Source organism: Manis javanica, chromosome 10 (genome assembly GCF_040802235.1).
Source record: "Manis javanica isolate MJ-LG chromosome 10, MJ_LKY, whole genome shotgun sequence".
NCBI classification, from domain to species: domain Eukaryota; kingdom Metazoa; phylum Chordata; class Mammalia; order Pholidota; family Manidae; genus Manis; species Manis javanica.
Genome location: NC_133165.1, coordinates 81,471,695 through 81,496,295, shown reverse-complemented (window position 1 = coordinate 81,496,295; position 24,601 = coordinate 81,471,695). Strand labels below are relative to the sequence as shown.

At 38.4% G+C, this 24,601-nt stretch overlaps 1 pseudogene; it reads left to right on the top strand.

Annotated features, from left to right (window-relative positions):
* Positions 1 to 4,741: 4,741 nt before the first annotated feature.
* Positions 4,742 to 5,681, top strand: LOC108395022 (olfactory receptor 6C2-like; annotated as a pseudogene).
* Positions 5,682 to 24,601: the final 18,920 nt, after the last annotated feature.

Below are 24,601 nucleotides of genomic sequence, written 5' to 3'. Positions count from 1 at the left end.
CTTCCCTCTAAGAGCCTAAACCCCGTATGGGACCACAAAAGACTCCAAGTAAACAAAGCAACCCTGAGAGAGGAACAAAGTGGAGGCTTCACATGTCCTGATTTCGAACTACAAATCTATAGTAATCAAACAGCACAGTATTAGCATACAAAACAGACACATAGGAAAATGAAATTTAATAGAGAGCCCATGCACATGTGGTCCATTAATTAACAATAAAGGAACCAAGAATATATAATCAAGAAAGGATAATCTCTTCAATGGTGTTGGACAAACTTCAATGGTTTTGGACATTTCTTTGGTGAAATTTCTTTGGACAATTTCTTTGGAGAAATGTCCATTCAGGCTCTCTACTGTTCTTATAATCAAATGTTTTTTTTTCTATTGAGTTGTATGAGTTCCTTACATATTTTGGATATTGACCACTTATCAGATACATGATTTGCAAATTTTTCTCCAATTCTGTGGGTTGTTTCATTGTGGTTCTGATTTGCATTTCCCTGATGATTTATGATGTTGATCATCTTTCCATATACCTGTGAGCCATGTGGAAGTCTTCTTTTAAAAATGTTTGTGTAGTTCCTCTCCCCATTTTTTAATCAGTTTTATTTTTTTGTCATTATTATTGAGTTGAATGTGTTTCTTATATATTTTGGAATTTTTGAGGATCATCCATACTGTTTATCTGGTATGGTTCAACTGGTGTGGTTTCCAAAAATGTTCTCCTGTTCAGTAGGTTGCCTTTTCAGTTTGTTGATGGTTTCCTTTTATGCAAAATTTTCAGTTTGATGTCAAATCAATGAGTGCCACTTAGTGATTTTTGCTTTTGTTACTGGTTTTTGTGTCATATCAAAAATATTATTCCCAAGACTAATGTAAAGGAGATTCTTCCCTATATTGTCTTTTAAGTGTTTTATAGTTGCAAGTCTTTTGTTTAAGTCTTTAATCCACTGCCAGTTAATTTACATGAGCTGTGTAAGTCAGGATCCATTCTACTTTTCTGTATGTGGTCATTCAGTTTCCCAACACCATTACTGAAAAGACTCCTTTCCCACTGAGTGTTCTTGACTCTCTTGTCAAATGATGTATATGGAGGCTTATTTCTGGGCTGTATATTCTATTCCATTGATCAGTGCATCTGTTTTTACGCCAGGACCACAGTGTTTTAACTGTAGCTTTGTAGAGTAGTTTGAAATTCAGAAATGTTATACCTCCAGCTTTGTTCTTTTCTGATGATTGCTTTTGTTGGTTCATAGAAAACCATTATGGTTTGATATTAAAATATTTCATTTTTATTAAACATTAGTAAATACTAACAAATATCATTATTAAAAATTAAATGTTTAATAGTAAAAGTTTTATTACATATTAATAAAATTGATAAATATCAAGCAAAAATAATTTGAAAAAGGACCTAATTAAAAAAATATAATGTATGAAGTATATGAAAAATATGAAGCCTGTTCAAAAAAATATAAATTTCTTTGTGATGTAACATGAGATTCTATGGAAAGAAAACATCATAAACATAAATAAAAATCAACAAATAAGTGGCAAAATATTTGTAACATACATAAAAATTAAGTTGTTAATATATAAGAAGTAATAAAAATTAATGCTCAGTTCTAGGAAATATTATAAGAGGAAAAAGATATTTGTACAAAACATATTCTGCATCATAGCTGAATGTTGATTTAAAAAGTAACATAAATTTATAATAAAAATTATAGAATCATAATAAGCCTGAGGTAGTCATTTTTATATAAAGTGAAAGTATTTTAAGAAAGCACAAAGTTTTAACTGTTAGGATTGATTTAAAATCATAATGGAGCACACCAAAATAAATGTTACATATTCCCCAAGTGATTATACAAATTTATAAGTATTAAGACAAAAAAAATTTTTAATTTTTGTCAAAGTGTTTTGAAAAACAACCCATAAAGGATATTTCATATTTGTGAATATACCCATTAATATGAATATATTTACATAGGAAATTTAAGGAAGGGCATAATAGAGACATTAATGGTGGTTTTTACTTTTAGGCTTAATTTTTCTATTTTTGTTATGTTAATTTGTTTAAATAAGAATTACTTTAATTAAAAATATGCTATCAAAGGAGAAAAGGGGTGATTGTATTTTCTTACAGCTATTAGCAGCTATAATGTTATTGAATAGAAAAGGAGGAAAAGGTAGTCTTGCTCTTTTTCATTAGATTTTTATTTTGTGTAAAGTACTTCATTGAATACCATTGTGCAATCTTCAATTCTCTGAAGACACCATCCCCACTGGTGCCTGTTCCAGGATCTTTGCCAAAAGGTTACACAAAACATTGATAAATAACAATTGATCGTAATTCACCTGGGACTTCTGTCCACATACAAGCCTATGTAAACCTTTACGCATCCTTCTAACCCTTGGGATGTTCATGGAAAATACCTGACTTCGATCAATGTCTGTGGTCTTTGAGAGACTTAGAAATTATCTTCTTTAAGAAACAAGTTTGATACATTTTACAAAAGTAGAGAGATATGAATAGTTAATTAAGTTGTTAAAGTAACAAGAGCTTAAAATTTTGAATTGATTGGAGACTGATAGGGCTGGATTTGTACATCAACAAATAGTAGGTCACCTAAAAACAGGTGAAATGAAGGGCTTCTAGAAACAACTTTGAATCGGAAATCATCTGCTGACGTAATTTACATTACTGCACTCTCTAAAATGTTAAGTTTTCTAAAAGACAAAAGAAGTAAACACATAGTGTCAAACAGTAGGGTCAATTTATTTTCAAGATATTTGGAAGTGAGGACAAGGCTTAAAATTTCCAGGGTTGTGTAAGGCACAGTTGTGTTAAGACTGAAGGAAAGAGAGGTAGGTGGTCCCTATATGTTTTCATTTCTATGTCTCAAGTCTATTAGTCTATTTAATTATTTTAATTGCACAATCTATTGTAACTATTTATTTAATTTATTGTTAGCTGTGTGATGCTCACATTCCTGGGAATGCCTGGCTCATCCTAAAAGAACAAACCAGGGTCATTCCTGCATCTCTTTACCAAAACCTGTAAACTCTTGGAGATTTACTATGGGAAATGGGCAGATGGTGAGTACAGAGTATCTCCCACTTCTGAAGAAAAGGACTACTTTAAAGTAATTAAGTGAAACCCTCACACAGCCAATTAATTAGAATTTATATAGTAAATGATAAGAAGTTTTTTCAGTTTACTTAAGGCCTTAAACAAGCATTGGTTAACAAAATCATTTAGCAAGTATTAATGTAGTTCGTTGGTGTTATCTGAAGAACAACCGAGAACTTGATGGTCCAAATTCATAATTTAAGAGTTTGAATCTCTGGTGTTAATATATTTCTGGAAGGTGTGCTAAGGAAGCAGGAAGGGAATCTATAAAAGGAAAACTATTTCTCTGCCAAACACAGGAATAAGTCAATTAAAACTTTTTTTGTCTTCATGCAGGTATTACATATGTAATGAGTATACAGTCAGGTTATGATGTGACTTAGGAGCCACTCTGAACATTTTCACCACCAAAGGTAAAAGCCAATGAAAATCCCCTAAATTAGAGTCAGGGACATGGCAAAAGTAAGAGGTGTCAGAGTAGTTTCAAAATTGAGTCCACATAATGAATAATATAACTTGATCTAGGTCTGAGGGTAAATATTACCTTGAATTAACTCTATATCTCAGTCTCCTACAGTCTGTGGTTATTACATTAAACAAGATTTTTAAAATCCTGTTTTCAATCCTCTATTTTTTTTTTTTAGATCGTCTATTAGGACACAAAGACATTCTTAATGTGCCTTCAGAGTTTTGGAAGGACTTCTCTTAATAGTTCAAGTAGAAATCAGGAATGAATAAGAAAGTGCCATTTAGAATCAGCAAATAGATGGAGTAAGGGGGAGGGAAAAGAAACATTAATGATTAGATGAATTTTTTTTCCAGACAGGTAGTCCATGCAGGATGACTCATGTAGTCGAACAGAGTCTTCAGCTTCATTGGTAGAGGATCTAGAAACATCTTGTGTATCAGACACACATCATGAGTTTTTAATTTATTATAGTTAAAAAAATGGTTAGAAGCAGATGGTGAAACTGAGTAAAATTTTGTTTAATGATATGGGAAATAGTCTTAGGGGAACAAATGTGCTATGAACCAATCTATTCCAAAGTGCAAATTAAATTGTGAGTGCACATTTAAAAACTATTCTGTAAGAATATGATTTGATAGGACAATATTATTCACAGAATTCATGAAAATTTAATTAAAAAAATACAGGTCATGACCATTTAGTAGACTATAAAATCAATTAGATGATATTTGTATTTATTTTTAATGAGCTACATTAGAACATAAAGCATCAGAGAGCAGGGCACCTAAGGGTTATTAGTAATTTATTCACATTTTTGTTTCAGATACATGTTTATGAATATGTATTTGTGTGGATGTGAGCATACACAGTGGGCTGCAATATGAAATGTCTGTCTTACCATATATTGTAGTAAAAACATTTCACAGTCAGATTTCTAACCAATCTAATGATATGTTATCAACAGAGCTAAGAGTATGAATTATTTTTAAATTCATTATTAAGTGAAACAAAATACATTAAAATGCATTACGTGGCTTTTCTGAACAAACTCCGTTGTAACACACTTTTCCCACAATCTTCTCAGATCTTAATTTTCTCTCTTTACGTGCTGATTGGGCAAAGGTCAGCACACAGGAATGAGAAACCACACATCTTTCACGAGTTTCATCCTCCTGGGATTGACAGATGCCCCTCAGCTACTGATTCTGATTTTGATATTTCTACTGATCACCTACATGTTGAGTGTAACTGGAAACCTGAGCATCATCATCCTCATATTAGAGGATTCTCACCTTAAAACTGCGATGTACTTTTTTCTCCAAAATTTTTCCCTCTTGGAAATCTCATTCACTTCTGCCTGCATTCCTAGATTCTTGTACAGCTTATCAACAGGTGACAGGACTATTACCTATAATGCTTGTGTATGCCAACTATTTTTTACAGATGTTTTTTGCAGCAGCAGAATTTTTTCTCCTGGCCACCATGTCCTTTGATTGATATGTAGCCATCTGCAAACCCCTGCATTACATGACTATTATGAGCTACAGGGTCTGCAAAAGGCTCGTCTTCTGCTGTTGGATGATGTCTTTGTTGATCGTATTGCCACCACTCAGCTTGGGACTGGACCTGGAATTCTGTGCCTCTAATGCCATTGACCACTTTGCATGTGATGCTAACCCTATGCTGAAGATCTCATGCTCAGATACATGGCTCCTAGAGCAGATGGTTATTGTCTGTGCTGTGATGACTTTCCTCATGACTCTGGTGTGTGTGGTTCTGTCCTACATGTACATCATCAGGACAATTCTAAGACTCCCCTCTGCCCAGCAGAGGACAAGAGCCTTTTCTACCTGCTCATCCCACATTATTGTGGTTTCCATCACCTATGGCAGCTGCATCTTTGTTTATATCAAACCTTCAGCAAAAGATGAAATGGCCATTAATAAGGGAGTATCTGTACTCACTACTTCCATTTCCCCCATGCTGAACCCATTCATTTACACTCTGAGGAACAAACAAGTGAAACAAGCCTTTAGTGACTTAGTCAAAAGGTTTATATTGCTCTCAAAGAATTAGGGGAACATTGATGTCAGGCTCCCTAAGTATATTTTCTTCAGTTTCTATCTAATTTTCTCATTTCCTGGTCTGTGCATAGCCTTCCATTCAGTACTGTTGCTGGTCAAGTCACTCCTTTCATCACCTTATAAAGAAACCTCTTTGAGATGATAATCTTAATGAATAAAAGTGAGAATAGGTGTTCCCAGAAATCTAAGCATGACTTCACTTTTAATCTTTCCTTGCAATGCTGAAAGGATTGGGAAATATGTCATAAAATGTTAGTACAATGGTGCACACCATTCTTCTAAATAAAATACAAAACAACAAAAGTCCACCTTAATCAAATAAGAAGAGACATAATATTGAAAAGAATCAATACTTTTCTAAGTGTGCCAAGGAAATATTTCATAAACCCCAGATTATTTTAAAACAGGAATAAGTATACAATTTAGGATTTGAAAGAAACATTTACTAATGAAGAATCTTTAAAATCACAAAATTCACATATTTTATCAACTAGAAGAGAGAAATGCACTGGTAATTCCTGTTAAAGATGAATCTTTCCCTGAAGTTACATAAAACAGATTCATATTGCTGTACCAATTAAAATGTTAAAGCTTGAAAGTAAACAATTTAAGCAAACAGATGCCAGTGAATCCAAGGAAATCAGTTTAGAGCTAAAAGAGTGATAAATTCATAATGAGTAAGCCAAATATCCGGGGAATGAAAAAAAGGGAAGCAGAACATAATGTAAATACCAATATCAATGTGAGAATTTGCTTTTTTTAAATGAAAAAAAAAAGTCATTTCAAGAGTCCAAATTATACACCCATGGGGTAAATAGAAGTTTCACCAAGAGTTTCCAGAATTTCCCACCTGGCCTTAGGCCATTTTCATACCAGTGCCTGTACACCACAGCAGAGCCTCTGGTCAATCTGGGTGAAGGTGTGGAGAGACAGTGGCCATTCTCTCCTCATCTCCATTCCTCGTACCTAATTGGTGTGGAGACACCAGTCTCCAAGGTCCCATCCATGGAGATCCTGATGGAAGGGGCGGTCTGCGGGATAGGGCGTGAGCCACAGCCAGAAGGGACTGAAGGAGCAAGGACTGGCTAACAACCTCGAGAAAGCTGTGAGCAATAAAAACCCTTTCTCCCCAACTACCTTTCCTTCCCCCTGTTCTCCTTTTGTTTCACCAGATTAATAGGGAACTTGTCCAGGAGAGGGGAAGCCCTCTTACCCCCAGAACTAACGGTATTTCCCTAAAGAAAGATCAGCATTTCACCACTCGTTACATTCCATACTCACTTTCACTTCTATAGTGCAACACATCAAAACTTCCTTTGATCGCTGTTCTCTTACTTCAGGCCACTTCTCATATCACGGCCCAGGTAGGCAGGAATTTCCCCCCCATTTTTCACCTTCCACATTCCCAGGGTCCTCCAGTTCAAATGATATTCCCTAAAGGAATTTTTTGCTGACCGTGTCTTATGATTTCACCAATAGTACCACCAGGCCTCGGTTAGTCCAACTCATTCACACTAGTGTCATCACTTACCCCCTGCTTTCATATCTTACAAAACTAAAATTTTAAGTTTACTTGTAGTTATTGCACTCTCAATGGCAAATGCCCAGGAGAATGTCTGCCCCATATGCCAAATTCTAGAATGCTTTATGCCTGGCACACAGACAAATATCAGTTGCATAGTAGATAATTTTCCAATATGATGATTTGAAACTCTGATCATGCAAAATAAGAAATAATAGTGAGGAGAAAAAACACAGAAGTAACATTTGACATTAATCTGTGAACAAAACTTAAAAAAAGGCATGGCTATAATTAACAATCCTGTTAAAATATTTATTTTTAAATATCTGAAGGAAATAAAATGGAAGCCAAAATTTGTTGAAAATTTATATCATTAACCATGAAAGTAACCCTATAACTGTGGAGAAATAAAAGTTTGGAAAAGTGAATTATTGTTAGCAAACAGTAGAATTAGGATTCAAAACTAGTTTATTGACTTTTGAAAGGAATTATTTATTCAAGTAAATTTGTCTGATTCTCCAGAAATGGTTTCAAGGAACTTCCCAGAAATACCAACCAGTATTAAATTTGAGCAAGATTTATTTCATTAAATAAGTAGAAAGAAAAAAGTAAAATGTAATGCATTTGCATAATACACATTATGAATACTAATAATATAAAGATAATAACATTCATTATTCTGATTGGATGATATACCATAAAAAGTAACATTAAATGTTTAAAAATCAGGTTACCAATATATAGAAATAAAAAGCACGTGGAAATGGAAAAAGAAGTATAAGCCAGAGAAGAGGTGAAAATAAAAGACAGTACTATAACCTGGATATTCAGCCTCATTGAGAAAAGCCTGCCTCCAGGCATTTTTCTAATTGCTAATCATCTGTTCTATGCAGAGCCTCCCCCTCTTGTGAGCCCATTAAGAACCTAGAAGGCCCTGTACAGATTTCTCAAAATTTAAGAGTACTTGAGAGAAAGGTTCTCCAAGTTTCAGCCCCCATCTAGCACCAAAAATGTTTAATGGCCTTCTACATTTCAGCCAGGAGAAAGCATCTGGGCAGGTATCCTCACCCTATGGCTATGGTTCACGTAGATTTCTGAGATGTTTAGGTTGTCTGATTCTTTGCTTCTGCCATAACCTATGCTATTAACCCATCATATTCAATCCAGGAAATATATATACTTCAGTTAAGATTTTACCTTTGCTTTTTTGTCCATGTGGGAGTCCCTTAGCCTACCTACACCACTAAATGAAGGGCATAGAGTTCAATTATCAAGTCCTCAGTAATACCAATGGATATAACTGCTATCACATCACTGATTTCTGACTTCTTCAACCAAAGGTAAAAAATTATTTTCTATTCAGACCTGGTTTATCCTCTGGGCTCACAGCTTGGTCTCATATGTATGTGGTATTCATGATATTAGTTTTATAACCCATAATCTGGCTACTAATTGTTATTATTTAATCACATACTTTCTCAATGTCAGTTTTGAAAAAAATTGAGAAATAGACACAGGATTCAGATGACTATGAATAGTTGTTTCATTCACGATAAACATAGATTGAAGAATATGGCTAAGATGAGGGAGGTTCCTAAAACAGGCTTGGTTTTCCCACCTAGTTAGAAGCTGCACATTTCTGAAACACTAGGTGCGGACACTGTGCAAGGAAGCTGACTCATGGGCAAATAGAGGTTAGAGGGCAGTGTGCTTGCCTTGCACCTAGCCAGTCATTAGTATTGATTTTATTCAGATATATTTGGCAGAAAATTATTCAGTAACCTAGGTTTTTAAACTATTAGTGAGTTTTTAACCATTCATAAAAGGAAACAAGATACAATAATTACCAAACATGTACTCTTTGTCTGGTTTCCATAACCATCAGCATATTAAAACTACTTTTTCACCCTGTGATGTTTTATTTCTTGGCTTTTGTGGATAAAATTGCTATCTGTGGAGATATTTACAGAATCTCTTGCTGGGCCTTAGTGAATGCTCATGTTAATAGGTGTTTCCAGCGGGTGGAGAGAAGTAGTCCATCTCCCTCTCATTAGGTGGTTACTGAGGGGGTGGGGAGTGAGGGCACACCCAGACGGGAGAGGTGTGGTGGGGTTCTCTGCCAGGAGAGGTGCCTTCCGCCTCAGAGATGGCAGAGGAGATGTTGTGGAGGATGATGGGGTGGGGTCGAGGGCCTAACTGTCGCTGAGGCCACCGCCCAAGGCACCAGCCCCACCCTCATTAAAGTCTCACCCCGTTGTAATTAAGAAAATAAAAACTAAGTGCTCCTCACGGGGAGGAGCAGCTCTCCCAACCAAAAGGTTGTAGAGCCCTCCATGCAACGCCATTATACCCAGAATGTGCTAGTGGATATGAGCATCTGGTTTCAGCAGATGTTAGAACCTCTGCCTACATGGCTTTTGCTTTTTGGGATACAGGGATCAAAAACATTGTTATGTCTGGTTCTGAAATGAGTAGACTGGCTTCCCTGATGACTCACCCTTCCCACCAGCAGTGGTTCAAAAGTGCCTGTCACACCCCAGGGAACTGCATGCTTCTGGATTGGCTGACAGCAGCCATCAGGGCAATTTGGCCTAATCAGGGTGATTTACCATACTTACCTACTAGATGGGAAATGTATGCAGAGCTCCATCAGGTATTATGAGACTTAGGCATGAAAAACATCATCTATAATATGAACCCCCAGTGCCCCAGTGAGTTGTTCACCATAAGAATGAGACTTCTGGTGCTCCATTCATTTCCACCATCTCATTTTGGGTCCCTAGTGACTATTCTTTCCCCCAAAATAGGGCAACCAAAAGTGAGGCTACTCATACGTTAGCAGATCTGGGGAGGTTGAAACAGTAAGAGCACAGTAGGAAGTACAGACTACGACTGAAAGGAGAGGTGCAAAGGGCCTCATGAAGGTCTCAAGGACCCAGATGTGGGATGATTTCATAAAGGTGGGGGTAGTGAAAGAATAACTTGATGGGAACCCCAATCTTGTTAGAACTGTGGCACCAATTAGAGGGAGAGAAGCAGTTCCAGCAGCTGAGGTCCAGGACATGGAAGCCTGATGCAAAACCTCATGTCAAGCTTGTGTCCCTGCAAGACTTCCTGGGGGACAGTACTCAGGCTATGCCTGGGCCCTTACCCTCACAGGAGGACAACTGGACATTGCCGCTTGACTGAGCTGGGGTCAAGGCCCCCACCTTGGGGGATGTGGTGGGGACCAGAAGCCATATGTAGAATTAACGATTCACTGGTCCCCCATGAAAGTACAATGTGTCCTGGCTCTCATGGACACAGGAGCTGGATATTCTCTGATATATAGCAACCCTGAGCATTTTCCTGGGACCCTTGCTATGATAGATGGATATAGGGATATAGCAATTAAAATGAAGAAAACCCAAATCCCATTGAAGATATGGCATTTACCCCCAAAAGAGTATACTGTGTACATTTCTCCCATCCATGAAAATATTTAGGGGGTTGATATCATACATGGCCTGTGGTAACAGAACACTGCAGGTGAGTTCAGGCTGAGGTATGTGGAGTTTAGGCAGGTCTGAGGGGATGTGCTAAGCACCTACCTATACCTCTGCTGGTACCTCAGCGGGTGACAAATACCAAGCAATACAATTGCCTGAGGGACACAAGGAAATTGAAGAAACTCTACAGGAGTTGGACAAGGTAGGCATCATAAAGCGCACTCACAATCCTTTTAATTCCCCAGTATGGGCAGTGAAAAAGCCAGACGGCTCCTGGAGTTACAAAATAATCCAGTTTCATTGTCTTGCATGTAGCTGTCCAGTTTTACTAACATCAGTTGCTGAAAAAGCTGTCTTTTCCCCATTGTATATTCACGTCTCTTTTATTGTATATTAGTAATTTTACTTCTAGGAATATATTTGAAGAAAACAAAATCCCTGATTCAAAAATACATATGCACGCCTATGTTTATCACATCATTATTTACAATAGCCCAAATATTGGAGCTCATAAGTGCCCAACAATAGATGAATGGATAAAGATGTCATACTTATAAACAATGGAATATCATTCAGCTTCAAAAAAAAGATATCCTGCGATTTACATTAACAAGGATGGATATAGAGGATATAATAATGCTCAGTGATATAAGCCTGGTGGAGAAAGATGAAAACCATATGATTCCACTTGTCTGTGGAATATAAAACCAAAACAAAGCATAAGGACCATGATAGCAGGAGACTCAAAGACACTGAGAAGAGACTGGTGGTCACCACGGGGGACTAGTTTGGGCAGGGAGGGTGAGGGGGATAGAGGGGCACAAAAGTTCTCAGTCATAATGTAAACTGGTTACAGGGATAATAGTACAGCATGGAGAATATAGGTGATGATTCTGTAACATCTTCCTATGTTGATAGACAGTAACAACAATAGAGGGGGTGAAGATTTAATAATATGGCAACTGTTAATATGAAACACTGTGCTGTATGTTTGAATCCAATATAAGATTGTATATCAACTATACTACAATAAAAAAATAACTAAACCTGTAATATCTTATTGCAACAGAAGGAAAAAAGATAGTAAAAATGTCCTATGAGGAAATAAGAACCAATTTTAATCCTACCTGCTGACATAAAATGGGACACTTGGAGCATTCAAATGTAATGATTACTCTAACAGGTTCAAAAAAATAAAATACATTAAAAAATCAATGTGTATGTAGCTTTTAAAAGGAAACTGATCATCAGTGGAAGTTCTTAGGACATCAAATTTCTACCCCAGAACATGGATAAAGGAGGGAATGTTGATGCCCTATATCCTCCCTTGGAATCAGATAGTTTATCAAATAAGACATGAATTCACAGTAATACAAATGAAAAAATGCTTTCAACCAATTAACAGAAGAATGAACCTCGACAATGCATTAGTATGTGCTAAACACCATTTGTAAATATTCATAATAGAGATGTGAGGCTGCCGAGACCTGAACACACTGATCAATCTAAGCATTGTTAAAATGCATGTCAAATGGACATTAAGGCTCATGATGTGGTGCTATGGAAAACATACAGCCTCACCTATCTACCATCTTGCTAAAAATACTAATGTAAATCTAACTGATAATTTAATCTAACATGTGAGAAGAAATGGGGTGTTAGAAACAAGTTAAGTGATACCATAAGGAAAGAGTCAGTTTAATAACCAAGGATATCATATAACACAAATGACCTAATTTCTCCCTGAATTAAAGAATGAAAAAAAAAAAGGACCAGAAGGAAATTTCCGAATGTTGTAACATAACAACTAAATGTGATGTGTTAAATGTTGATCCAAATACCTTACTTGCAAAAGAAACAAAAATAAAAAACAAAATGTCTTTATGTGAGCCAGGGAAATATGAACACACACTAAATATAAAAATCTATTATGATTTATTGATAATATTGTGTGGATAAAATAGCAATATTTCCAGAATCTCTCACCTGGCCTTAGTTCTTCTCCATATCAATAGGTGGTTCCTAAGGGTAGAGAAAAGTAGTCCATCTCCATATCAATATGAAATACAAGGGCAAGTGAGGGCATGACTAGGCCAGAGTGGTTGGCTGGGGTCCCTTTTTGCAGCTGGGTCACAGGAGACACAGGCAAGCAGAAGTGGACACCTGCTTGTAAGCAATAAGCAGCTTTATCTCTTCTTCCACTTTATTTCTCCCTTTGACTGATTTCAGTTTCAGGTAGTTTGCCTGGGATAGGAAAACATTTCTCCCCCATAGTTTCATCTGATGGTAGTTCACAGAAGCTCAAAACCTGAAATCTGTCTTCATGGGTACAATTCTTAGGTGGGTTGCCCCTAGAGATGATGGAAAGAGACCTGGAATCCCCTCCGTGCATGGTGGGGAGGCCCTAGTGGCTGCAGTGGTGGAGGGTACAGCATCACGGAAGGGCCCCCTATCTATGGGGCTTCCAACTGGGGAGCCCCTAGTGGGGAATTGGTCTATGGTGAACCACTTGCTAGAAGGGTGGAACCTTCCCCAGTTGGGTAGGGGTGGAGACACTGGAAGCTCTGGAATTAGTCCTCATGAGATAGAAGACTGTTCAGAGCCCGTGAGGGGTCGTGTAGCAGCCAGGATGGTGGGGTGTCTGTTTCTCGAGATAGTGGAAGGGGGTTTCCAGGAGAAAGAGACACTTCAGTGATGCTTGGGGGAACTGTGTGATGATCTATAGGATGCCCTTAAGAAAGAGAGACAGTTATTGATAAGGCAGCTTGTACTCCTGGAAGATAACGTTAGCAGCGAGGGATGAAGCAGCAGGAGCAGCTGTGCTGAGGGAGGCCATGGGGGAGGGGGAGGAAAGAGCAGTGATGACAGCCCCAGAGATGGTAGAGGAGATGCTGGGGGAGGGGGAGGGGCTGGGGCTGAGAGTCCGTCTGTTGCCAAGCCACTACCAAGGAACTAGCCCCTCTGGTATTAAAAACCTGCCCCGTTGTAATTAGGAAAGTAAAAAGGCAACAACCAAGGGCTCCTTAGAGGGAGGAGCTGCCCCTCCCCCAGGCTGTGGAGCACTCCGTTCTCCTCCCCTATACTCTGGATGAGCTGGGGGACATGAGCATCAGGTTTCAGCAGAAGACACTGGAACCTCTGCGTGCATGGCTTTTGCATCTCTGGGATACTGAAGTGGAAACATTGTTATGTCATGTTCTGAAATGTGTAGACAGGCTGCCTGATGACTCACCCTTCCCTCTGGCAGTGGCTCAGGGATTCAGGTGCTTCTGGATTTTTTGAGAGCGGCCATGAGAGCAGTTTGGCCAATCAGGGCGATTTACCTTATTTACCCACTAGCTGGAAAACCTATGCAGCGCTCCAGCAGGTGTTACATGACTTGGGAATGAAAAATATCTTCTATAATATGGACCCCAGAGCCCCGATGAGGAGTTGTGCAACACAGGAATGAGAAATCTGGTGCTTCATTCAGCTCCCCTATCTCTCTTTGGGGCCCTAGTGACTATTCTCGCCTGCAACATAGGGCAACCCAAAGTGAGGCTACCCCTACTTTAGCAGAAATGGGGAGGTAAGAGCCCGAAAGGAAGTACAGGCTACAACTGAAAGGAGAGGTGTAATAGGCCTCGTGAAGGCCTCAAGGACCCAGATGTGAGTTGGTTTGATAAAAAGCAAGGGTAGTGAAAGAAAAACTTGATGGGAAGCCCAGTAGAATATTGTTAGAACTGTGGGACCTATTCAAGCCAGAGCAGCAGTTCCAGCTGCTGAGGTACAGGACATGGAAACCCAAGTCAAGGCCTCATGCCCAGCCTGTGCCCCTGAAAAACTTCCTGGGGGACAGTGGTAAGAATTTCCTGGGTCATCACCCCCACAAGAGGACAATTGGGCATTGCAGTTAGACTGAGGCATGGGGTCAAGATTCCCATTTTGGGGGATGTGGTGGCAACCAGAGACCACATGTCAAATAAGCAATTCATTGGTCCTCTGTGAATGTACAACGTGTCCTGGAGGTAGTGGACACAGGAACTGAGTGTTCTCTGATTTATGATAACCTTGAGCATTTTCCCAGGACCCCTACTGTGACAGATAGCAATGGGGATAAGGCATTTAGAGGGAAGAAGGCCCAAATTACATTGGGGATAGGGTGTTTACCCCCAAAGGAGTATACTGTGTACATTTCTCCCATCCCTGAATATATTGTGGGAGTAGATATCTGGCAGGGCTTGTGATTACAGACCACTGCAGGTGAGTTCAGACTGAAGGTATATGTGGTAAAGGCAGTTCTGAAGGGACATGCTAAGCACCCGCCTGTAGCTCTGCCTGTACCTTGGTGGGTGACAAATAGTAAGCAGTACATATTGCCTGGGAAATTGGAAAAACTTTATAGGAGTTGGAGAAGGTGGGCATCATAAAGCCCATTCATAGTCCTTTTAATTCCCCAGTGTGGCCAGTGAAAAAGACGGATGAATCCTGGCAAATGACTGTGAACTACAGAGAATTGCATAAAGTCACACTCCCTTTGCATGCTACTGTCCCCTCTTAGAAACCACTCTATGGCATGTACCATCATGGTGTAGACCTTGCTAATGCTTTCTTCTTTACTGACATAGCACAGGAAAGTCAGAAACACTTTGCCTTCACAGAGGAAGACCAGCAGTGGACATTCACTGTCCTTCCACAGGTATTCTTCCACAGTCCCACCGGCTGTCACGGACTTGTAGCCCAGGACTTAGCCACATGGAAAAAAATGCAAACACTGTGGTCATATCACTACATTGATGATATTATGCCCTCATCTGATTCTCTTTCAGATTTACAAGGTCCTCAATTGATGCAACATCTACAGGAGAAAGGATGGTCTGTGAACAGCATCAAGGTTCAGGTACCATGACAAATGGATGGTTAGCACCAGCTCCATTGGGGACCACAGTTGTGGCAAGATGTATGGGTGTCTAGTCAGACTAAGACACTTACTGTGTATCACGTGACTGGCTATTTGCCTTTGGCATTCCCAGGGACTGATGAAGAAGACACATTGGCCCAGGTGCATTGGCTAGAAGGAAAGCCTGCTTCTGATGTAGCCAATGGTTACATCAGCATTTCTTGTGTGTGGGATAGAACACAATGTGGGCTGTAGCCCATAGGCTGAGCTTGCCACTGACCTTTGAAGAAGTCAGCAGATCCCAGAAGGAGTGCCTTGTGTGCTCTAAGAGACTTACACCATGTCCCCCGCAGCATGGGACAATAGTATAGGGGCTAATACACCTTGTCAGGCGACAGATAAACCTTATTGGGCCTCTGCCCATATCAGAAGGATATTGGTATGCCATGACTTGTGTGGACACGGCTACTGGACTTTTGGTTGCTTTTCCTGCACATTGTGCAGATCAGCAAATGACCAAAAGGAGCCTAGAGCATCTCTTTGCAGCCTATGGCCAGCCACAAGTGATAGAGAACAATCAAGGCACCACTTTACTGGATGTGCATTACAAGAATGGGTGCAGGAATTAGGAATAAAGTGGAAGTTTCACATACCATGTAACCCTACCAGGGCAGGCATGATAGAGAGAAACAATGGTCTGTTGAAATTCGGCCTGAAGTCTACAGGACTGGTCAGTTTGCTTATGGACAGTGTTATGATGTTTGAATGAGAGGCATCCAAAAGGAGCCTTGAGCCCTGTGGACATGCTAACACACATTGTTCTCTCTCCTACACAAGTGTATGTGCAAACCAAAGTGGACTTATTGAAGCCAGGATATGGCCGGCAAAGCAACACCCTGCTGCCAGCCCCAACTGCGTCAAACCCCAGAGACTGCTGAGTGGATGTAGCTTTGGACATTTTGACACATGGACCAGTGATGCTGGTCCTCCTGGCACCTTGGGGAAATGGCCTGGAAGCTGGTCTCCTTTGTTGTCCTTTGTAACATCAGAGTTACCCAAAAATCGTGGTAGTGTACCCAAAACACCTGAGAGGTAAGAGCATCTTTACGGCCAGTGCATGTACCTCCCATAGCCCTATATATTGACCCACCTGTAACTTCCACAAGGAGGGGGTTGAAAGTCTGGTATAATAAACCAGGATGAGACCCCATTCCTGCCACTGTCCCATCACAGCACCACTCTCTTGCATGCATTCTGCCTGATGGACAAGATTTGCTTATGCTGATATCATTAAAAGATGAATCTTATCATTCTTAAGGTTATTTTCTTCTACAGTGCCTGTAGCCTCGAGCCACCCCCAGCTGCAGCTGCTGCATGATGACTGCTCTGAACTCCCTACCTGTTTAACTACTGCCTGCCTGTGGAATGGGTGAGCTATGGACTTAGTCTTCACAGGACTTTGAAACTAGCTGAATCCTCCTGCTTGAGGATATTCTTGATTTTACTGTTATTGCTATTGTATGTTATTCGTCTGGTTACAATGCTCCAGTTTTCTCCCACATAGGCCATTGCGGAAGATGGGGAAAGATCAGACTGTGATGTGAGATTTCTGGAGGGAGGGCTGTGGGTAAAATTGCAGTATTTCCAGAATGTCTCACCTGGCCTTAATGAATCTCCACATCAATAGGTATTTCCAAGGGGTGGAGAGAAGTAATACATCTCTGTATCAATACATGATTACAAGGGGGAGCAGGGCCTATCTTGAATGGACGCATTTGGTTGGGTCCCTGTTTCTGCAGCCCGGGCCAGCAGAAGTGGATGATTGCTTGTAGGCAATTAACAGGTTTCTCCCACTTTATTTCTCCTTTTGACTGATTTAAATTTCAACAGTATTTTTGCCCCCAGCTGGAAAAATATCCCCTTGGAGTTCCAATCAATATTATAAATTTTCAACAAATTCTGTCTTACATTTTATTTCCTCCACATATTTAGAAATAAATATTCTAACAGAATTTTTACTTATATCCATGCCTTTCTTTGTCTTTTGTTCACAGATTAATGTCAAATATAACTTCTTTGTTTTTTGTTCTCACATATTTCATTTTGCATCATAAGAAGTTTCAAATCCTCATATTGGAAAATTATCTATTATTCAACTAATATTTGTTTGGGTGCCAGACATAAAGGATTCTAGAATTGGCATATGAAGCAGACATTCTCCAGGGCGTTTGCCATTGAGAGTAGAATAAAGACAAGTAAACATGAAATTGTGGTAGGGCAAGGAATGAAAGCAGCGGGTAAGTGGTGACACTAGCGTGAATGAGTCAGACTAACCCAGGCCTGGTGGTTCTCTTAGTGGAATCATAGGACTAGGTCAGCAAAAAATTCCTCATGGGAATGTCATTTAAATTGGAGAGCCCTGGGAGTTTGAAAGCTAAAAAATGGGGGGAAAATTCCTGCCTAGCTGGGCCATTATATGATAAGTAGATTGCAGTAAGAAAACAAGTATCAAAGGAAGTTTTAATGTGTTGTTCTACTATGTAAGCTAAAGTTGGTAGAGAATATAATGAGTAATGAAATGCTGATCTTTCTTTATGGAATCATTGTTAGGTGCTGTAGTTCTGGGGATAAGGGGTTCCCCTCTCCTGGGCAAGTTGCTATGAATCGGATGAAACCAAAAGAGAACACGGGGAATGGCAGGTTGGGAAAGATATTTTATTGCCAACAGCTTGCTTGAGTTTGCTAGCCAGCCCTCACTCCGTCTGTCCTTTCTGACTGTGGCTCACACTCTATCCCACAGACAATCCCTTCTATCGGGATCTCCATGGACGGGTCATTGGAGACTGGTGTCTCCACACCAACTAGTTATCAGGAATGGAGGGGAGGAGAGAACGGCCATTGTCTCTCCACCCCTTGACCCAGATTGACCAGAGGCTCTGCTGTTGTACACACATGCTGGTATGAAAATGACCTAAGGCCAGGTGGGAAATTCTGGAAACTCTGGCTGAAAACTTCCATTTACCCCATGGATGCATAATTTGGACACATTTTTTTCATATTAAAAGAGAAGTCTTCACAGTGATATTAGTATTATCATTATGTTCTATTTCTCTTTTCTTTATTTCCAGAATACTTGGCTTACTGGTTATGAATTTATCACTCTTTTAGCCCCGTATTGGTTTCCTCGGACTCAATGCCATCTGTTTGCTTAAATTCTCTACATTCAAGATTTCACATTTTAGTTGGTACATCAATATCAGTTTCTTTTATGTAACTTCAGGGAATGATTTATCTTTAACAGAAAATACCAATGCATTTCTTTCTTCATATTAATGAATTCATCTCCCTTCCATAAATTTTAAATATCTTACAAATTGAATTGGATCCAGTCTATAAAATATGTGAATCTTGTGATTTAAAAGATTCTTCAGTAGTAAATGCTTCTTTCATATCCTAAATTGTATACTTTTTCTTTGTAATAAAATACATCTTGGGTGTATAAAATATTTCCTACTTACACTCAGAAATTATTGATTCTTTTCAATATTATGTCTCTTCTTATTTGAATAAGGTTTTTTTGTTTTGTTTTGTATTTCGTTTGTGTGTTTTATATCGAGGAATGATGTGCCCCATGTGTGTTTTATATAGAGGAATGATGGGCAGTAATATTGTATGACAAATTTCCCACTCCTTTCAGATTGCTAAGGAAACCTTAAGAGTGGAGTCCTACTTAGATTTCCTCAAACACCTACTCTCACTTTTATTCATTAAGATTATCATCTCAAAGAGGTTTCTTTATAAGGTGATGAAAGGGGTGACTTGACCAGCATCAGTACTGAATGGAAGGCCAAATTCAGATCAGGAAAGAAGAAAATTAGACAGAAGCTGAAGGAAATATACTTAGGGATCCAGACAACAATGCTCCCCTAATTCCTTGAGAACAATATAAATCTTTTGACTAAGTCATGAAAGGCTTGTTTCACTTGTTTGTTCCTCAGTGTATAAATAAATGGGTTTAATATGGGGAAATAGAAGTAGTGAGTATTGACACTCCCTTCTTAATGACCATTTCAGCTTTTGCTGAAGGTTTGCTATAAACAAAGTTGTAGCTGCCATAGGTGATGGAAATCATGATAATATGGGAAAAGCAGCTGGAAAAAGTTCTTGTCCTCTACTGTGCAGTGGGGAGTCTTAGAATTGTTCTGATGATATACATGTAGGACAGAACCACACACACCAGAGTCATGAGGAAAGTCATCACAGCACAGACAATAACCATCTGCTCTATGAGCCATTTATCTGAGCATGAGATCTTCAGCATAGGGTGAGCATCACAGAGAAAGTGGTCAATGGCATTAGAGGCACAGAATTCCAGGTCCAGTCCCAAGCTGAGTGGTGGCAATACGATCAACAAAGAAGTCATCCAACAGCAGAAGACGAGCCTTTTGCAGACCCTGTAGTTCATAATAGTCATGTAGTGCAGGGGTTTGCAGATGGCTACATATTGATCAAAGGACATGGTTGCTAGGAGAAAAAATTCTGTTACTGCAAAAACGTCTATAAAAAATAGCTGGCACAATATGGAACCTTTTCAAGAAAAGATCATATACTAGACCACAAAAAGAGTATTAGTAAATTCAAAAAGATTGAATGTGTCCCAATCAGTTTCTCAGATCACAAAGGTATGAAACTAGAAATAAATTATGCAAAGAAAATGAAAAATCCCACAAACACATGGAGGCTTCACAACATGCTCCTAAATAACCAATGGATCAATGACCAAATAAAAACAGAAATCAGGCAATATATGGAGACAAATGACAACAATAATTCAACACCGCAAAATCTGTGGGACTCAGCGAGGGCTGTGCTAAGAGGAAAGTACATTGCTATACAGGCCTACCTCAAAAAGAAGAACAATTCCATATAAGCAGTCTAAACTCACAATTAATAAAACTAGAAAAATAAAAACAAATGAGGCCCAAAGTCAGTAGAAAGAGGACACAATAAAGATTAGAGCAGAAATAAGTAAAATTGAGAAGAATAAAACAATAGAAAGAATCAATGAAAGCAAGAGCTGGTTCTTGGTACAACATTAAAAAATCCATCAATGTCATCCACCACATAAATAAAAAGAAGGACAAAACCACATGATCATCTCCATAGAGGCTGACAAAGCATTTGACAAAATTTAACATCCATACATGATAAAAACTCTCAACAAAATGTGTATTGAGGGCAAGCACCTCAACATAATAGAGGCCATATACAACAAACCCACAGCCAACATCATACTTAACAGTGAGAAGCTGAAAGCTTTTCACCTAAAATAGGAAACAGGAAAGGAATGCCCACTCTCACCACTTTTATTCAATATAGTTCTGGAGGTCCTAGCCACAGCAATCAGACAAAACAAAGAAATACAAGGCATCCACACTGGCAAAGAAGAAATCAAACTGTCACTGTTTGCAGATGATATGATATTTTACATAAAAACCCTAAAGACTCCACCCAAAACTACTAGAACTAATATATGAATTCAGCAAATTTGCAGGATACAGAATTAATATACAGAAATCTGTGGCATTCCCATACACTAATGATGAACTAGCAGAAAGAGAAATCAGGAAAACAATTCCATTCACAACTACATCAAAAAGAATAAAATACCTAGGAATAAACCTAACCAAGGAAGTGAGAAACCTATACTCTTAAAACCACAAGACACTCTTAAGAGAAATTAAAGAGGACACTAACAAATGGAAATTCATACCATGCTCTTTGGTAGGAAGAATTAATATTGTCAAAATGGCCATCCTGCCTAAAGCTATCTACAGTTTCAATGAAATCCCTATCAAAATACCAACAGCATTCTTCAACAAAATGGAACAAATAGTTCTTAAATTCATATGAAACCACAAAAGACCCTGAATAGGCAAAGCAACCTTGAAAGGAAGAGTAAACTAGGGATAATCTCACTTCTAATTTCAAGCTCTACTACAAAGCCACAGTAATCAAGATAATTTAGTACTGGCACAAGAACAGACCCACAGACCGGTGGAACAGACTTCATAGCCCAGATATACACTCAAACATATATGGTCAATTAATATACAATAAAGGAGCCATGAATACACAATGGGGAAATGACAGCTCGTGTTGGACAAACTGGACAGCTACATGTAAGAGAATGAAACTTGATTATTGTCTAACCACATACACAAAAGTAAACTCAAAATGGATCAAAGACCTAAATGTAAGTTGTGAAACCATAAAACTCTTAGAAAAAAACATTGGCAAAAATCTCTTGGACATAAACATGAGCAACTTCTTCATGAACATGTCTCCCCAGGCAAGGGAAACAAAAGCAAAAATGAACAAGTGGGACTACATCAAGCTGAAAAACTGCTGTACAGTAAAGGACATCATCAATAGAACAAAAAGACATCCTACAGTATGGGAGAAAATATTCATAAATGACATATCTGATAAAGGGTTGACATCCAAAATATATAAACAGCTCATGCACCTCAACAAACAAAAAGCATATAATCCAATTAAAAATGGGAAGAGGATCTGAACAGACACTTCTCCAAAGAAGTAATTCAGATGGCCAACAGACACATGAAAAGATGCACCACATCGCTAATCATCAGAGAAATGCAAATTAAAACCACAATTAGATATCACCTCACACCAGTAAGGATGGTCAACATCCAAAAGACAAATAACAGCAAATGCTGGCGAGAATGTGGAGAAAGGGGAACCCTCCTACACTCCCAGTGATAATGAAAATTAATTCAACTATTGTGAAAAGCAGTATGGAGGTTCCACAGAAAACTAAAAAGAGAAATACTACTTGACCTGGGAATTCCACTCCTAGGCATTTACCCTAAGAATGGAATAGCCCAGTTTGAAAAAGACATCTGCATCCCTTTGTTTTTCACAGCACTATTTATAATAGCCAAGAAATGGAAGCAACCTAAGTGTCCAACAGTAGATGAATGGATAAAGAAGATGTGGTACATATACACAATGGAATATTATTCAGCCATAGGAAGAAAACAAATTCTACCATTTACAACAACATGGATGGAGCTAGAGGGTATTATGCTCAGTGAAATAAGCCAGGTGGAGAAAGACAAGTACCAAATGATTTCACTCATCTGTGGAGTATAAGAACAAAGAAAAACAGCAGCAGAATTACAGAACCCAAGAGTGGACTAACAGTTACCAAAGGGAAAGGGATTGGGGAGGATGGGTGGGAACAGAGGGATAAGGGGAAAAAGGGGGCATTACAATTAGCATTCATTATGTGTGGGGGACACCGGGAAGGCTGTACAACACAGAGAAGACAAGTAGTGATTCTATAGCATCTTACTACACTGATGGACAGTGACTGTAATGAGGCATGTGGGGGGTTCTTGATAATGGGGGGAGTGTAGTAACCATTATGTTGCTAATTTAATTGTAGTTTAATGATACCAAAATAATAATAAAAATAAAAAGATGAAATAAACATGTGCAAAAACTAAAATAAAAAAAGTGGACAGTAATCGTCTTAAAGATACTCATTGTACTTGAGAAAAACAGAATAGCAGAACACAAGGTGGACCTCAACAAAGACATAGAAAGTAAAAAAGAAGACATCAGTTGTAAAGAATTGAAAAGATGAAATAAAAAATACACTGGAGGGAATAACATCAGACTAGAAGATTCATAAGAACAGATAAGTGACTTGGAAGACAGAGTAATGGAAAGCACTGAAACTAAACAACAGACGGAAGAAAGACTTAATGTGAATCAGGTAAGAGAGCTCTGGAACAGCAATGTCCTAATATCCACATTATAGGAGTCCCAGAAGAAGAGAGAGATAGGAGTAGAAAATTTATTTGAAGATGTAACAGCTGAAAACTTCCCTAACCTGAGGAAGGAAACAGTCTACCAGGTCCAGGAAGATCAGAGTGTCTTTCCTGAATTTTTAACTTTTTTAATGTTTTTGACCAATCCTCCTAATCTTTAACATTCTCCTTTTTTTAACTGAGGAAAACTGGTAATAACATTCTATGAATTTAAGTATACAACTTAAATAATGTTAAATTATAATTTAACATCTGTATACAGTACAAAGTGATCACCACCAAAAGTCTAGTTACCATCCACCACTGTATACTTGACCTCCTCCATCTATTTCACCCCCCCCCCCCCACTAACATTGCTCTTCAATTGAGGGATAGTGGCGGTCTGGGTATGGGAAACTTATCAAACCAAGATTCAGTTTCTTGCCTGTAAATTCTGGCTTGTTCTCCTTTAGTCTATATCTAAATACCATCAAAGATAAAGCCAGTAAAGGACATGTAGTAATTGGAGTGTTGTTCTTTCTCTTGTGTTGTCTTCATATTTCAGGAGGCTGTGAACTGATATAATTTCAAGAAATGACAATAGAAACGTTTTTTGTGGAAAAAATTGGGTTTAAAGGAAAGAATATAGTTCACTGATTTTGAAGTTGCCCCATTAACACCTTGTGCTCATTCTTGAATTGTGAACATTTTATAATGAAGTGCTCTGGAATGCACAGGTGATCTACTTTCAAGATTTTTGGAAGAATCTTGAACTGCTCTTACACATTTGGACGTTTGATATTAAAGTATTTCCAAAAGTGATAAATAGTCTCTGGACATCTGTACTCCATATTAGGAGAAGACTATATAATATAGCCAGAGACTGAATTTCATTTATTTGCATTTAATTTCTATGACATTGAGCACTTTGGGACTCAGGTCTCTGGAACATAATTAATTAAAGAAACCATTCTGAAAAAAAATAAACCTAAAAGAACGAGACATAAATGCCTTGATTTTGTCTTTTCAATTATAAGGAGAAAATGCTTTTAGGGGAAGATAATGTCGATAAAACTATAGAAAAGGAAGAAACAGTTTATTTGGAAAAGTCATGAATATAGCTCATGGATAATTCATATTTAAATTTAATTTAGTTTAGTCTAAAAAAAAATGAATAGTCTC